At 41.7% G+C, this 773-nt stretch overlaps 1 non-coding gene across 1 annotated transcript; it reads right to left on the reverse strand.

Annotated features, from left to right (window-relative positions):
- Window positions 1-443: 443 nt before the first annotated feature.
- trnas-uga (transfer RNA serine (anticodon UGA)) lies at window positions 444-525 on the reverse strand. The gene has a single exon. It is a non-coding gene; the product is annotated as a tRNA-Ser (tRNA).
- Window positions 526-773: the final 248 nt, after the last annotated feature.

The raw sequence follows: 773 nt of genomic DNA on the forward strand, positions 1-773 counted from the left end.
ATATCGCCTTGCCTTATCACACCTCAAGCCAGGAATCTGGATCAGTCGAGTTCCTTTCCACACATGGAGTTGCTTTTTCTAATTCATTGACTGCTGCTTTAATAAATTATTGGCCTTGAGAGTCAGTTGTAAATTAGGTTGAACTTTACAATTAAGTTGTAAATGTATTGCATTGCTTCATGTTTTGCTTAATTCCAGCCCCCCCCCCCGACCCCCCGACCCCGGAACATCCAAGTTTCACGATAGTCCGACAAATGTTTTGAAACTGATTCGTGTTGGAAGTTGGTGGCTTTTTGTGTCTCGACAGATAATTTATTCAATTAGACGTCTTGAAATTACTTCGGATTCTTCACAGTTGAAAATTTACTTTCTATTGAATGCAAAGCGAAAGCTCCACAAAATCCAAATTCTGCAAAGGAATTAATGACTTTTAAAAGATTCAACGCTGTGAGCAGGATTCGAACCTGCGCAGGGAGACCCCATTGGATTTCAAATCCAACGCCTTAACCTCTCGGCCATCACAGCTGCAGGAAAGTGGCCAATTTTCATAGTAAAAGAACTTAATTCATGAAAACGTACTTTGTTTGAAGAACAAATTGTCAAGACCCAAAGATTTCGCCAAATCCTTTGCAGAGACCCAGACGAACGTTCCCTTAGTAGATTGTCAGGCTTTCCCCGCAAACTAGATCCTGACAAAGCTGAACATAGAACATAGAACATAGAACAATACAGCACAGAACAGGCCCTTCGGCCCACGATGTTGTGCCGAACTT

Source organism: Chiloscyllium punctatum, chromosome 13, assembly GCF_047496795.1.
Source record: "Chiloscyllium punctatum isolate Juve2018m chromosome 13, sChiPun1.3, whole genome shotgun sequence".
Classification (NCBI taxonomy): domain Eukaryota; kingdom Metazoa; phylum Chordata; class Chondrichthyes; order Orectolobiformes; family Hemiscylliidae; genus Chiloscyllium; species Chiloscyllium punctatum.